Raw genomic sequence first — 16,472 nt, forward strand, 5'->3', positions numbered from 1 at the left:
CAAATAAACTCATTCAGAACTGAGGAATCATTTGTTGAGGGTTGTCTATTTTGAGCATCTACATCCTCAAATAGAACAATTATTTTCCTCAGTAGTGGTTAGAAGGCAAAGTTCATTTATTTTCTACCTGTCCCCTTGAGCCATAGTTACCAGGTGGAAAGAACATATCTTAATTTCTGATTTCTAGTCTGGCTTCCCAGGAGTCAATGAGCACCAGTGACATCTGATCAATTACTATTTTTGTTTTTGTTTTTGTTTTGCTATATTGAAAAATATAAGATGTGCCCGTCCTCAGAAACCTTGTTGTGGAAGTATAATACAAAAAAGAGAAAGTTATGGTAAAGACTGTCTCCTCTGGGTAACTAAATATTAAAGCCCCATTTCTTTCCACTATCCCCAATGGCCTAGACTGATGCGCCACATGTCTCCGCCAGTGTCCCCGAAGGGGGAATTTATGGGGATCAGAGCTCTTGATAGATATAGGAATCCAACTGCTGGTTTGCTCATTGGATTTCAAAGTGGCCCCTCTGAGCACTTCTTCGTCCATCAGCCTCTCCCCAGAGGGTCACTGACCACAACCCAGCCTCATTGCAACTGGGTTCCACATTCTTGAGAGAACATTGGCCAGGGCCAGTCCAGTTCTCAAGATGCTAGATTCATTTGGCTTTGCCCATTTTTCATTTTCTGAGCTTGGCTTTGAACAAAAGTTGAACAAATCTCCAAACCTCAGAGGGGAAACCCAGAAAACACTGCCAGGTTTTTCTAACCCCTGCTTGAAATAATCAAACCCCTAGTGTATGCCCAAACTCAGCCAATGCTGGCTCAGCCGCCAGTCCCAGCCTTGCTAAAAAATTCATAAACCACAGAACAGCTGGGCCACAGTCTGCTTTCAGAGCAAAGCCTTCACAATCAGGTTTTCATCTAGGCACTACTGAAGAACAGAGTATTTATTCCTGACAGAGACTTGAAAGAGGAAATCTTACTGGCTGTCTGCTTCAAGTCACATGAGGACAGATTTGATGGGAATCCCATGCATATTCCAACAAGATAAAAGATTTTATTCATTCCTAAAATGTCTTCAGAGACTCCATTAATGGAGAAATTCCAAGTGACAGAAACAGCCAAAAAAATTCCCCTAATATCTACATACAACTGCATTAGTATGGATCAGGGGGAGGAATGCTTACTATTTAGGCCCTCTGTAGAATTGGGTTTCTTTTCTTTTCATCACTAAAGATAAGAATGGACTGAGGGAAGTGACAGGGGAGTGTGGTGCCCCCTGAAAAACATATGGGAGCAGTTAAACCTTTTCCCTCACAGGACAGATTTCATGAGGAAGTTGCCATATTTTGACACGATTTCTACAGATACCAGTTCTCCCATGAATCTCTTCCATCATAAAAATTTGTGGTAAATGAAATATATATCATGCTTTTATATCATCAATAAGCTATAGCATAAATAGGCATTAAACATTTTTAACTTTATTGTTTCATCAAAATATATGGCTAAGTAAGGTGAAACCAAATTCCTGAAATCTTGTACTCAACCCAGTAGGAAATCTAAATATATATTCTTAGATTTAAGAAAACCACTTTTTAATATGAGGTTCTATTAACAATAAAATCAAGTTCTCTTGCACTCCAGTGCTCTGCTAACTCACATATCCCTTGAATTGTATTGCAACAAGAATGGCTGCTCTTGATGGCATTTGTAATATTCTGTAATACTCTTCAGATTCCTACAAATAGAATGTTTGGTAACTTTCCATTCCAAGTCCTTAAAAGCAAGTTATCAACGATGTGAAAAGTGATCCTAAGTAATTTGCTTTTAATTTTACTTTATTACATATTAATATAGCCAACACAATAATATCAGATTGATGGATGAATGATGGGTGAATGGATGCAGTGATGGGTGCATGATTACAGGGGTGTATGAAAAGAAAGTAGTAAGGAAAGGAATAGCAACTAAAAAAGGAGATGATAGAATTTACTACAGTCTAAAAACACCAGTATTAAACAAAGGTGACTCAGAAAAAGCACATTAATTTATGGGTTAGGTGCCATTCCCCATTTCTTTATTTCCAGTAGCCCACATAAATCTGTTATATATTTGTACAACCTACAGAAAAAAGGACTAATACAGATAAAATATGAGGCAAGCATAACACAATATTTTAATTAGATCAGTACCAATATGAATGTCAAAATTAATGTCTGCATTTGGTTCAAAACACTCACAAAAACACTTCACAGACTCATAACAACCTGTGAGGTGGGTGCATGTGATTTTTTAGATAAGGCAACAGAAGTTAAGAGATATTAAAAAGCCTTATTCAAATCAGGTGGCTAGTTTGAGACAGGATCAGACTTGGGATATTTTTTAATCCCAGTATTCATCTCCATCCCCAAACATCTTCATATTAATTAGAATATGTACACTAGTCAGGAACAAAATCAGTGGTTGAGCAGTAGATGAGAAGTACAGAACCCTGCACACACAGAAAGACAACCAATTTTAGGGAATTAAAGTAACATCATTCCCTTGCAGGCACTGCACAAGCAGTTACTCTTCTCTTCTACTTCCCTCTCTTGTTTTTCCACTAAATTCTTCCACAAAGTGTTTGCAGTTACTCCAGTTTATTCACTTAGCTTCTACCTTTAAGTTCCTGTCATTTTCATCTTTCATGAATCTTGCCAAACTTCACTTTGTTAACTCAATTACCCAGTTGTCTTGAATTTTATGCCACATCTTGAATTGCCAGCTTGGGTCATTGTAAGTAGGCCAACATATGGACAGCACACCCTCAGTCCACTATCTAATCAAATACTTTTATATTTATTAAGTTAGGCCTAACCCCTATAATTTGGGGTTATGTGAAATTAATTCCTTTGCTTGAGGATTATTTAATCTCACTAAAGGTGTGAATTCATACCTTTAACCCATGTATCAGTTTGTAGTTCAAATTCTCAAAAACATTCAGGTATTTTTCCTTCCACCACTAAAGAGCAAAACCAAAGCACACAGGTCTCCTTATTGTTCCTTCTGGAAATTTTTTCTTTACCTTTTTATTGAGGGGATACCTCCTTATTTTTGCTTTTATGTAGAAAATCTCATCAAACTTCCCATCTTGAAAAATATTTCTTTATGCAAGGGCTACAATACCATAATACAGCATATTGAACCTTGACTTTGATGTATTATCATAGTATCATATTATATTATAATATTGTCATATTATTATGATGATTAACAAAATTGGCTTTAAAATGCAATAGTGAGATCTTCCAAGAAGAAAAATTGCCCAGCTCCACTATTAAAGCTCTAAAAGAAAATTATGGTTCAGGATGACAATTCTGGAAACCTCTTGGAATGGGAATAGAACAGAATCCCCTTTCTGTATGAAGGCACAACACCTCACAGCCACACCCAACACCCTCCCACAGAAACACCCAATTCCATAACTGAATTCAAAAAAAATATGAGCAGCTGGATCTTTCTAGATGGAGCAGTCTGTGGGCTGAAAACTCTGGGATAGTCTTGACATGAAATAGGACCAAATACCCTACTCTAACCCCTCATCACCAGAAAATCAGCATCCCTGTCCACACTCACCACCATCCCCATAGAAAAATGGCCTGGCTCCTCTGAGAAATTCCAAAAGAAAATTATGGCTGCCAATGCTTCTCAAGTAATCTGAGAACTTAAAACTCTGGAACCTTCTTTTAATGGGGACAGGCAGATTCTCCTTTCTGTCTGAAGGCACAAGCCACCTACAACCACACCCAACACCTTCTAATAGAAATGGCCCATGTTCCACAACTTAACCTTATCAAACTGCCAATACAATAAATATGTTCCAGGTCTATAGATTCTGCACTGTGCAACAGCATGTGGCCACACAACATTTCAATATTTCATGGTAGTATCAGCCTAGTAGAGTCACAGAAAATCTGATAGGAAAATTATATAGAAAACCACAAAGTTCAGTGAGCCTGGAAAGGAACACAGAAGGCTCAACTAGCACCAAATATAGCCCAGTTACTCGCCTTAGACAATGACTTTAGTAGCTCCATTGACACATATAACAATTATTAAAAATGACCTTTATTGATATACCATTTGACAATTTTATTTTCCTTTGTGTTGTAAAAAAACAATCTGAAGTAAATTTGTTTGTGCCTCTAAAGGTGCAGGCTAAGGTGATGGTAGAAAACTGGAAATACAGATGAAGGAAGGTCACACGGGTGACAGGATTACTGTTCGAAGACTTAATGCCTAAAACAACATATTATGGGCATCTTGGTAAAACATGGTGTATAATAATAATAACATTTTAAATAAGTAAATAAAAAATAAAGGTAATTATATAGTCAGAAAGATAATTAATTCCTAAATGCTTCTGTTGTATACCTTTCTCTAACTGGATTTCAAAGAGTCTAATATATAGAGATTATTGTAAATATCTGTCTAAATCTCAGTAATCTAGAACAATCCTGGGAACATCGTAGTTCCTCAACATATCAATTAATGACTGATTCTTTTTTTTCCTTTTTTTGTTTTTTTGTTTGTTTGTTTGTTTGTTTGTTTGTTTTTTGGGTCATACCCGGCAGCACTCAGGGGTCACTCCTGGCTCTACGCTCAGAAATCGCTCTTGGCAGGCTTGGGGGACCATATGGGATTTCGGGATTCAAACCACCATCTTTCTGCATGTAAGGCAAACACCTCACCTCCATGCTATCTCTCCGCCCTCTAATGACTAATTCTTAATGCAGCAAAAGTAAAGTACAGCAAGGCAACTTTTAAACTAAATACCTTTTGAACAAAAACCGAAGTTATAGTTCTTGTTAATAAAAGCTGTTCCTCAGGGGCCAGAGAGATAGCATGGAGGTAGAACATTTGCCTTGCATGCAGAAGGATGGTGATTCGAATCCCGGCATCCCATATGGTCCCCTTTGCCTGTCAGGGGCGATTTCTGAGCACAGAGCCAGGAACAACCCTTGAGCGCTGCCAGGTGTGACCCCAAAAAACAAACAAACAACAATAACATAAAAGAACTCTTCCTCAAAAGAACCCACTTCATAGCAAGACTCTGGAAACAACCAAGATGCCCTTCAACAGACGAATGGCTAAAGAAACTGTGGTACATATACACAATGGAATATTATGCAGCTGTCAGGAGAGATGAAGTCATGAAATTTTCCTATACATGGCTGTACATGGAATCTATTATTCTGAGTAAAATAAGTCAGAGAGAGAGAGAGAAACTCAGAATGGTCTCACTCATCTATGGGTTTTAAGAAAAATGAAAGACATTCTTGCAATAGTAATTTTTAGACACAAAAGAGAGAAGGGCTGGAAGTTACAGCTCACCTCATGAAGCTCACCACAAAGAGTGATGAGTTTAGTTAGAGAAATAACTACATTTTGAACTATCCTAATAATGAGAATGTATGAGGGAAATAGAAAGCCTGTCTAGAGTACAGGTGGGGGTTGGGTAGGGAGGAGGGAGATTTGGGACATTGGTGATGGGAATGTTGCACTGGTGATGGGTGATGTTCTTTACATGACTGAAACCCAAACACAATAATGTATGTAATCAAGGTGTTTAAATTATATATATATATATAGATATATATATAAAGAACCCACTTCAATATTGCTATACATTGTGTCTCACCATTGGAAGTATGAAAATTCATGTGTCTGGAGATAATTATGTTTCAATTAAAAATGCTTTTCTGCCATTTCATCTGAACTTTAACAAATAGTCAGATAGTCCTCTAACCATTCATTTTGGTGATAGTGGTTCAAGTACCAAATAACATTTTTTTAAATTTTACATCCAGAAATGCCATAAAATTACATTCATATTATAGAAAATTATTCCAGAAAAGGTTGAACAAAATTCAACCTTTCACCTCTCATTCTATTACTGTTGGGGTGAAACCTTTGTTAAATTCAAATTTATAACATTTTTCAGTTTGTACTGAATAACAGTTCTGCAAATACAGACTACTTTTTCTGCCAGAGAGAAAACATTTGTTCTGTGGATTCTCTTGTTCTTTATCTTCTTTCTCTTGAGGATTGTTAGAAAATAGAGCATTGACTTTCGTCTCTTTCTTTCTCACTCTTTCCCCTCAGCGCCTCTTGCAGTATAACAAGATTGTTAAAGACAAATTGTTAACCATCCCTCTTACACACACACCTCATTAAATTGGTTGCACAATTTTCTTTCACTCTTTCTTCAGGATTGCTCTAGGAATATAGCCATTTATAATAACTGCCACTGTGGAGTGTAACTGTAGGGCTTAGGTGAGTGTGTGGATATACTCTTTGTTTTGCAAAAGGCTTTCTTTCAGGTACAAGTAATTTAGTTCTATTCCCTTAGATAATTGACTGGCATATTAGAAGACCTTAGGTCTGTTGTGGTTTGCGTTGAATCTTGATAAAATTCTTGGAACTAAGTAAGATATTCCTGAATGGGAGACATATTCTCATCTACAGGATTATTGAAAAGCTAATGGAAGAGAACAAAAATGAGTTCGCTTCACCACTTCAACCTATCCAATTAAAATTCCAAGTTTGGCATCTCTGTTAAAAAATAGAACAGAATCCATAAGAAAACACACATGTAAGAAAGATATCTGCACATCAATCAGGATTCTAGAGGGAGACTTAGCTCTTCTTTTCTGTTTCATGGACTTTGAATCAGTTTTCATGTGTATATACAAAAATTTTAAAAATCTTCAATATGCCTAACAGAAATCCTAAATCTGTCCAAATAGTAATTTGCCTGGAAATAGGTTGAAAGTACAAGGTAGAAAACATATGGGAGGCATTTATTTTAAGTCTATTAATAGGTTATTATATAACAAAGGAAACTGCATTTCCTTTATAACTTAAAGAAGTTTATTCAGGAATTAGATACAAAAATAATAATAGGAAGGGGAAGAAACCAGGTAGCAAACTGCTTATTGAACTCGGGGTTTTCAGGACATAGTTTTGACCTAGTGTAGCCCATAACTTTTAGCTTTACTTGTGTAACTTAGTATCTAGTGGTCAAAAGATATATCGAAATCCAAACATTTTAAGTAAATGGCCCTGGCTAAAACAAAAACAAAACAAAACAAAAAAAAAAAACTAAAAAAATAAGGAGGTAAACTTTCATTGCTCAGTTCTATAAGAGGTCCCTTGACTACCCTGCGCTGTCTTCCAACTAGCACTGAAGTCCTTCAACCATCCATCTAAATTCTGTTTTGTGCCTAAGTGAATTTCATCATTCTTCATTCTGACAGCAACTTGGGATCCCTGACTGTTAGGTTAAGTTGGAGTCTTGTTCCCTGGGGTCCCAGAAAACTACAAACTCACCCAATGGCTGCTGTTACTCAACCTCATTACAATTGTCCTTCAAAGACTGTTGTAGAAGCTGGTCCAGAGGAATGAGTTTAATCCAAGGACAATCTTGCTACTTTGTCATTAAGGTCGGTTTAGAGTCTGTGAATCTCCTTAGCAGTCTACCTTTGCCTATTTCATTGTCTTTGTCCTCTTCAGCTTGCCTCTTCAACTGGTGGAGGCCTCTCTCCACCAGTATATTCTAGGATTGGAGATCCAAGACACTCCTCCAGGTCAACATCGTTTGGTTGACATTGATCTCCTGATATTAACAGTACTGTTCTCACAGGCAGAGGTCCAGGGTTAATTTTTCAAGTCACATAGGTTGATAAGAATCTGGGTGGAGGAAAGCAATAGTTTGCTTTAATGTGGCCAACTGGGTTCAATCTCTGGCACCCCATCAGATCCTCTGAGTGTGTTCAGGAGTGTTCCTTGAGCATAAAACCTGGGCTAAGCCCTGAGCATAGACAAAAACAAGCAATCAAAAAAAAAAAAAAATGGGTGACAATGTCTACCAACTTCATTTCTTTCTTTGAAAAACTAGCTTAGCAATACCTATCAAGTTATAATTAGATAATTCTGCTAATTGAATTTCTGAAAATACTACATAAACTAAAAGACACTATAAATTTTAAAGGTCCTTCAAAGTAGTTTGCAAATAAACATATAGAAAATTTTACATTGTTAGAATCTAGGCTGAAATAAAAGATATTTAAATGAATGAATAAGCATGAATAATCTACAGTAAGATCTTTCATTTAAGTAAAAGTTGTCAATTGAATAAAAATATACATTAATAAATTTTTTTAATTTTGGGAACTTTACTTGATTCCATTCAGAGCTTGCTGCTGGCTCTGCACATACAGATTATTCCTAGAAGTGCTCAGATGAAGTGTTGGCTATCAAACACAAGTTGGTCGCATGCAAGGCTGATGCCCTACTAGCTAAACTATCTTTCTATCTCCTAAATTAATATTAAAATAGAGTTTTCTATATATAGGACTTAAAGAATATATTATTGTTTTCTATTTTATGGTCACATTTGGCAGTACTTTAGGGATAATATATTTCCAGGGATTATTATACATGGATCTCCAACAAGCATAGTATATACTCAGTACATTTCACTACGTAAGGTGATGTGAATTTTTTTTTAACTTTTAAAGCCTTTATTTTTTTAAGAGAGCTGTGTTTTTTTATTTTATTTTTTTTATTTTATAATTTTTATTTTGATCATAGTGTCTTATATATTGTTGACAATAACATTTTAGGTACATATTTACATAAAATCAGGGGGGATTCCCATCACCAAATTGTCCTCCCTACACCTCTGTTTTTGTCCTACCTCGAATTTCCTCTTCCCTCACCCCCAGGGCGGCTAGAATATGTGGTCCCCTCTGTATCCAACCCACTACTTAGTAGTCTTGCACCTGTTTGGTCTTGATGCCTCCCTTATCTCCCCCTCTAACTGTAGGCAGGACTAGCTAGTTCAAGTTGCGTGGTTTTGCCTGAAAAAGAGAAGATAAATAAACTGGGGTAAGAGTCTAATACTCCAAAAATGGGTGGAATCCTTCTAGAGGCTCTCATCATCGATTTGGGAGATGAAGGAGAAAAAGAAGGTGAAACACTACGGTGATGTGAATTTTTAAATAAGAATTTTGATCACTACATCTATGACAATGATAATGAAATGTATTACCCTGGACAAGAACTGGGTTCTGAAAGGAGATAAAGTGATATGCATGGTACTCCTTCATTGACAAATAATGCAAACCACACTTGTCTAAAAAGGAAAAAAAAAAGCAGAGAGAGAGAGAGAGAGAGAGAGAGTAAAATACCTCAGAAGCAGGCCAAGGGGAAGGCAGGAGGGAAACAGGGAATGTTGGTAGTAGAAAATGAGCACTGATGAAGTGGGGGGTAGGGGTACATTGTATGACTGGAACTCAATCATGAACAATTTTTTAACCATAATGTTTAAAAAATGTATTTTATTAGTTAAAAAAAAAGAATTTTCTCATACTATGACAACTGCCTCTTTTAAAGTTCCACTGTTAATACTTTTAGTTTACTCTTTGCATGTGTGATTTTACTGAGATTTTTTTGGGGGGGCAAGGGCCACACCCAGCAGCGCTCAGAAGTTACTCCTGGCTCTGTGCTCAAGAATGCTCCTGCAGGCTCAGGGAACCATATGAAATGTCAGGAATAAAACCAGGGTCCATCCCGGGTTGGTTGCATGCAGGGCAAATGCTCTACCTTTGTGCTATCTCCCCAGCGCCTTTGTGTGATTTTTTTAAAATAAATGTTTATTCGTATTATATATTATATCTAAAATTATATATTATATCTAAAATTATATATTATATATAAAACATATAATATAGGGGCCGGTGAGGTGGCACTAGAGGTAAGGTGTCTGCCTTGCAAGCGCTAGCCAAGGAAGGACCGCGGTTCGATCCCCCGGCATCCCATATGGTCCCCCCAAGCCAGGGGCAATTTCTGAGCGCTTAGCCAGGAGTAACCCCTGAGCATCAAACGGGTGTGACCCGAAAATATATATATATATATTTGTTTTGGGGCGACCCCCAGTGACACTCAGGGGTTACTCCTGGCTATGCACTCAGAAATCACTCCTGGCTTGGGAGACTATATGGAACATTGGGGGATCCAACCAAGATCTGTCCTAGGTCAGCACATGCAAGGCAAACGCCCTACCATTTGCACCATTGCTTTGGCCCCCAGATTTATATTTATTGTCTGTATATCATGAACACCAGCAAAATTCTAGTTTCTACCCACCACTTAGTCTTCTTGTTTTACTTTAGCTACCTTATTATCTTCAACTCATTCCCTTCTGGTAACCAGTGCTGTTATTAAATTTCCTTTATTTATCTTGTGTGTAATAATTAAATCAAATGGTATATTTTTTCTCTCTTCATTTCATTTAATGTACTTAGCATAATACCTCTAGGTTCATTCATGTTGCCACAATTAGTAAGAGTTTGGCTTTTAAATTAAAAATCTGAATGTTGTTTCATTGTGTGAACACTACAAATACCTCCTAACTGCTTCCCTACTTCCAAATGCTGCTGCTTTAGACTACAGGCAGGGGAGGCACCTCGGTTGTGAGCCATGAGTTGCAGAAACAATTTGAGGCAGGTTCTAATTTGAACCAAAGAAATAGCCAGAAACTGGATAGTATATCACATCAAGCTGGACTAGGAACTCATCACAACATCATCACTGAGAGAGCAATAAGAAATGGGAGGCAAAATGAATACCCAAATGCCACACAGACTGAACAGGAGATTGTATGGGTGTAGGGACTGGAGTCGAGCACAGATACTGGGGTTTCTAGTGATAAGACCATGACCCATGTCATCTTCTGGCTTACACTTTTGATGACGTTCTTGTTTATTTTTTCCCCAACCCTCACCATATCCCTAGCACTTGAGCACTGAAAATCTCAAAATCCTGACCTGGGCACTACAGGAAGTGTCCTTGGACATGTAGAGTGATGATCCCATAAAATTTTATTTATTCATATTTTACTTTATCTAAAGACAATGCATCATATAGTTGACATAATAAACCATATTACATTTGTTTCTAGATAAGTTATATTCTTTTTAAAAGGAATAGAAAGAAAAAGAAAAAGGAGAAGAAAATTTGTTTATTTTTTAAATATATTTGTTTAAGTTACAAACATGTTAGTAGTTGGGTTTTAATCATAGAAAGTACACCCCCGTCACTAGTGCAACTTTCCTGCCAACACCGGCACTTTCCCCAGGGGAGAAATTGTCAGGCAGTCAGTGAGCAGCTATTAGGCATCAACAAATTGTGTACCAATTTGTTGTCTCTTTGGTACACAATTTGGTTTATGTTCAACTCTCCCATCTAAAACCTATTTTTCTCACACCTTTTTGAGTTTACATGTTCTCTGGCTTCATACAGATTCCATTCTCCAGATCTTAGTGCTAAGTCCAGGTTTCCACACTACATTTCACTACATAATCATTCAAGATCTTATACTAAATTACTTTGAAAAAAATAATATGAAAAAAATGTGAAAGTTTACTTCAAGGTTATAAACCAAATTTTTATATTGAAGAAATAAGGTATTATGATTATGTCTTTGTGATGAAAGACAATTCACCACAAGAAAAATCAACCTTTATCTAAACTGCCATAATTCCATGTATTCTAGATGTTTGTTCCTCAAATCTTCCATGTTTTTATTGCATTATTCCTTCTCTCAAAAAAATAACTTTTCCCTTATATCTTCTTCTCCAGATCCTATACTGCTCTTTACTTTTTAAATTTGGGAGGGGGATACATACCAGTGCACAGTGGTAATGTCTGGCTTTGCACTCAGGAATCATTTTTCTGGTGGGCTCATGACCATTTGGGATGCTGGGGATAGAACCTCAGTAGGTTGTGTAGAAAGCAAATGCCCTACCCACAGTGTTATCACTGTGGCCCCCTAAACTGCTCTTTAAATCCAAACTTCTCCCCAGTGAAGCATTCTGGGATTGCTATGTCTATAATTATTGCCTTTTCTCTGAACTCCTATATCCCCTGCTGTCATTTAAGTGACAGTATTATACTCTTATCTTTTACATTTCCATTATTTAGTATTTTTATTATTTTTCATTTTAATACTAATAAACAGCATTTTTATTTTAATGGTAACAAAAACTTTGGCATTCTGTTTTTATATTTTCTAGGTTCCTAAGAATGATACTTCAATTATTGTAAGCCATTAATACATATCAATTAATTGCTCTGTTGAAATAGTTTGATTGTTACTTTTAGGAATTCAGTTCTCTGTCCTCAAAAAGCTAAGTCTATGGGAAAGAAGTGCTCAGTGGTAATTAGCTACTCTGCAAGTCAGACAAGCAAGCTTTGGGTTCTGGTAGGCTCACTTACCATATGTGTGATGTCAGGATCTTATTTAACCTCTACATGCCCAACCCTTGCTCACAGAGCAGCTTTAAAATCTAAGTAAACTAACCCACTAACCCACAGAAAGCACTTAAATTATCATCTACATTACAACTAGCAGTACTTAATGAAAAAAAACTATTACTTAAGGTCAAGTATATTTAAAGCTTACCAATTGTATATATTCTCTTGCACTAGTACTAGTTTATATAGGACTAGTACTATAAATGTGAAATTTTTTTTAAAATTTTATGTTTTCTTGAACTTCAAAATTAACTCAGAACAGTTGAGGTTAAGCTTCACATAACTGAAAATAATCACAGAATTTTAAGTAAAAGTCCTTTTGGTCTATGAGAGGGAAGGCAAGAGAGAGAGAGAAAGAGAAAAAGAGTGCTACCTTCTATCCTTCAATTGTTCTCATTATTCAAAATGGTGCTTGATTATTTTTAAGAGTGAAAATGTTGCCATAGATAGATTCAAAATCGATTTATTAAAATGGAAAGATTATACAATCTCTTACCATAAAAGGATGTACCAACACTCTCTGCAACCTTTTCTCCAAGAAACCTGAGGTTGCAAATGCCTTCCTAGAAAGCTATCAATTTAAATGACTGAAAAAAACAACACATAATAAGTGACAGATTTTTCAAATCAGATAAAGATGGGAACCAGATTATCTGTCTGGGGATGATAGATTGCAGCAATAATAAATTCACTTGAAGACACTGGATCAATTTTTAATCAAGCCAAGAATTATTATTGCAGAAAGATAAAATGACCCATGAGAAGATGCCTTAATTTTCCACCAATCAAATTATAGCCTTTCTAAATAAGATGTAATGAGATCCATGGAATATCCAGGTTACACATCCCACCTAATTACCCATGTTCCCTGTCATGTAGTGATATACTAGTGGTAAACTGACCTCTGAATTTGCCCAGATGAAAAGGTAATTAGTTTTTCCACCAGGCTGTAGTGAAAATAACATCAGTGACACATGTCATCTCCTTCCACCAAGTCACAGTCTCTGAGGTGTTTGTTCTTAAAATATACAGGATATGACCTACTGGGTAATAAACTACACAGCCATTAAGTGAAGCTTGGGTCTGACAGAAAAACAACCACAGTCTCTAAGTTGACAAAAAAGGGCCTGAACATAAAGCAAATCAGTCTATATTTGACATTACATTTTATCAGCAAGGAACAATGACTCCTTCTTTCCCCTTTCTACCAATCAGAACATGGAGCTTGTAATTATTGAGGATTGTGAGGGCCCTGTTTAAAGATCCATATGGTCCACCTGCTCTAGCTTCTCCATTTATGGTATCTCTCAACTCAGGCTTCATTCATCATCCAAATACTGCACTTAAGGAAAGAGCACCCAGGAGACTAAAGTATAGTACAAATGGTGGAATAAGCACCTAGCATGTGTGAGACCCTAATTTTGATCCCCAGCATGGTATAATCCCATCCCCAGCAAAGTCAAACATGACTCCTAAGGGAAAAAAATACAAAAACATCAATATAAATCTAGATATTTCCCCTGAACTCTTCCAAACATCATCCCAACCCAGGTCTATGACCTATTTAATTCTTGTCACATGTAATAATCCCATATGTGTGAATTAGACTTCATGTCAAATCTGTTTACTCTTCTCTTTTTTCTAGCTTCAGGATTACCTTCTTGGAAATTCATTTAATTTTAACACATAATTAAATTCACTCATAGTTTTCTACTAATTTTTGTGTGAGCCTGTAAAGAGACTTTTAGTAAATTAGTGATCCAGGGTCTTACGTTTCTATTGTTAAAAAAATAAGTTGTTGATTTGAATGAATAATCTTTAACATATTGCTTCATTAAATTATTTGAATAGCTTACATTTCACCATGTGTATGAATATTGTTAAGATCTTTCAAACATTTCAAGACCAGCCCAGGGGCTCCCACTTGATAGCTCTCAGGAAGATAGGTTCCTTTTTATTTTTTATTGAGGTGTTGTAATTTACAAGATTGTTAATAATGTTAGTAATGATTCCTGTGCACACAGCAATACTTTCATGAATAGACTTACTCAATGGAACTCAATAAAGACATTTATTACAAGATATTTAATTTTTCCCAATTGTCTTTTTAAACATTACATATACATTTAACCCATTATGGATGGCATATGATCTTTCAAATTCAAGGCATGCTCACAGTGAGGGCAAATAATTTCACAAAAATGACCTGCTTTCCAATTTTCTATTTTATTCAAATATGTATCTCGACATTAATGATCTGCTTATAGTAAATGAATAGTTATTGTTATGTATTATTTAATAAAATGTATTTAATTCTAATAAAACTTGTTATTTTAATAATTATTTTAGTGTATTAGGTGAATTAAATATTGTGCTCCTCCCCTCCTTCATATGTTTAAGTACTAACCTTCAATACATTAAGATCTAATAATTAGATGAGGCCTTTAATTTTAAATTTAGTTAGATTTAGGTGAGGTTACAAAGGTGGGAAACCAAAATAAAATGAGTGCCTTCATAAGAGAATGAGATAATAACCACATTTCCATTTGAGGATACAATAAGGTTATTTTTCAAGTTAAGGAGAAGGTCTTCACCAAAATTTGAATCTGTGAGCACCTTAATCTTGAACTTCTCAGTCTTTAGAACAATTAAATTGCTGTTTAAGAAATATTATCTCAGAGACAAAAGAGAGGAAGACTGGAAGGTCCAGCTCACGACATGAAGCTCACCATAGAGAGATGAGTGTAATCAGAGAAATAACTATAATGAGAACTATCATAACAAAGTGAATGATTGAGGGAAGTAGAAAGCCTATCTAAGAGTACAGGTAGGAGTGGGTTGGGGAGAAGGGAGATTCGGGACATTGGTGATGGGAATGTTGCACTGGTGAAGGGGGGTGTTCTTTTCATGACTGAAACCCAAGTACAATCATATTTGTAATCAAGGTGTTCAAATAAAGATATGAATAAAAAAGGAAATTGCTGTTTAAGCCATCCAGTTAATACATGTTGCCACAGAAGCTCATACTAAGACAACATAGCAACTTATTATGCATATATTACATTAAACTCATATATACAATTCATAAATAAATATAAACTCTTACAATTAATCTAGTAATATTTAGATTAGTTGTCTCAACCAACAGTTCAAGTTATCATTCCTTTATTCTAATTTTAAACGTGAAAAAAATCAAAGTTTGAAGATAACTTTACAAAGTCCAATGCATGAAGAGAATATAGACAATATGTATCTACCCAATAATATTCTAAGTGAACTTCCTGAGAAAGTAAATAAATTCATTTTCAATTACCTTTTTTTTTTTTTTGGTTTATAAGGCCACACCTGTTTGATGCTCAGGAGTTACTCCTGACTAAGCGCTCAGAAATTGCCCCTGGCTTGGGGGGACCATATGGGATCGAGCCACGGTCCTTCCTTGGCTAGCCCTTGCAAGGCAGACACCTTACCTCTAGCGCCACCTCGCCGGCCCCTCAATTACCTTCTAACTAGGTTTATAATTTTGGTCAGTGGTCACTGCTATAGCTACTCAACTTGGTGATTTTCTCCCATTTTTATGATACATTGGCTTTGGTGTTACTGTCTTCTCCAAATACTCTCTTAGAAATAATTGTCTCAAGCACAAAAGGGTTATCCTTGATTTAATGAATTCCAGCAATACATCATTTGATATTCCTTCCTTGCCAATTTATTAATAACAATTATAACAAAATTGGCATGCTATATAAATTCATACATAGTTCCTTTACCTTATAATAACATCTCTGGTAGTCTTAAAAGGTGATGCATTGAGATTTATAGCTTATTACCAGTAACATAGTTATAGTCAATTGACCATAAAAGTCACTATTCTTAAGTAATTCAAAATGTTCATTGTAGTAAATGGAATATTTGCATGAAAATGTCTATAATATTAATATTTCAAATGCTTCGTTGCATTTTTATATTTGATCAAAGAAATGGTTACACATAATCTAAATATATGCTGCTCACCCTTTAGCACATTTTATAGTGAAGTCAGATCATTATTTACACACAGAAAATTGTTCATGTATTTATGTTATTAATTGTCTGAATATTAGCAAGAAGCT

Source organism: Suncus etruscus, chromosome 12, assembly GCF_024139225.1.
Source record: "Suncus etruscus isolate mSunEtr1 chromosome 12, mSunEtr1.pri.cur, whole genome shotgun sequence".
In the NCBI taxonomy this organism is placed as follows: domain Eukaryota; kingdom Metazoa; phylum Chordata; class Mammalia; order Eulipotyphla; family Soricidae; genus Suncus; species Suncus etruscus.